Below are 1,206 nucleotides of genomic sequence, written 5' to 3'. Positions count from 1 at the left end.
TATATATATATATATATATATATATGTTCTTGCTTAAGCTTGTGGAAGATGTATTTCACTATATTTTCAAGTTAAAGTAATAATACTTTTGATGTGATAATTTGAATATAAAAATTAAAATTTAGATGTCAGATATATAAGGGATTCAATGCTATGAATGTAAACGCGACAAAATTAAAATAGAGTTATTTTGATATGATATGAAAATTTAGGATGTTATAAAAAATCAAGCATGGGTATTAGGTATATGATTAAAAAGAAAATTAGTGGCATGTATGTAAATGCCCAGCATTACTCCTGCATAAAATTTAGTGGAATTTACATACGTAACATTTCAAGTATATTATTTATATAACCAACATTCTAACTTTTGTATTTGCTTATGTAATACCTAAACTCTTAAGTACGTCAAATCCATCACTCTGCCCTCGGTTAATTTACGGGTACTCTTTCTTCTACCGGGTACAAAATAATAATAATAATAATTAATTAATTAATTAATTATATCTGCCCGATTAGTTCGTTTGGCCGCTTGATTTGTGCATAAATCAAACAAAAGAAATAATTGTATTTGCTTATGTAATACCTAAACTTTTTAAGTACGTCAAATCTATCACTCTCCCCTTGGTTAATTTACGGGTACTCTTTCTTCTGCCGGGTACAAAATAATAATAATAATAATAATTAATTAATTAATTATATCTACCCGATTAGTTCGGTTGGCCTTGCTTGATTTGTGCATAAATCAAACAAAAGAAATAATCTGTCGAAATCAATCGTGTTATATTCATGAATAGATAATACAAAATAATGTTATTACATTTCCATCCCTACTTTAAAGGGATCTACGCTAGGACATTCTGTATATTTACATAGTATGGGTTTATTGTCCATATATTTTTTGGTTGGGTCGGCTAAGATTATTTGGCTTTGGGTGAGTGAGATTAGTTTGGTTGGTTTTGCTTGATTTGTATGGGTCGAGCAATTGACATGGTCTTGCTGTCAATCTTTAGTCCTTGATGAGGATCTTCTGGGGTGTCTCTTGTATGATTTGAGATGTTATGGAGCCACATCTTCTCTTGGATCGGCTCTACCATCATGGTTGTAGGGCTGTCAAAACGGCTCGTTGTTCGCGAACAGCTCGTGTTCGGCTCGTTAAGAAGCTCGTGTTCGGCTCGTTAATTTTGTTCGATAAGTTAACGAGCC

The sequence above is a fragment of the Phalaenopsis equestris genome, unplaced genomic scaffold (assembly GCF_001263595.1).
Source record: "Phalaenopsis equestris unplaced genomic scaffold, ASM126359v1 Scaffold001181, whole genome shotgun sequence".
Classification (NCBI taxonomy): domain Eukaryota; kingdom Viridiplantae; phylum Streptophyta; class Magnoliopsida; order Asparagales; family Orchidaceae; genus Phalaenopsis; species Phalaenopsis equestris.
This window is presented reverse-complemented; position numbering follows the sequence as displayed.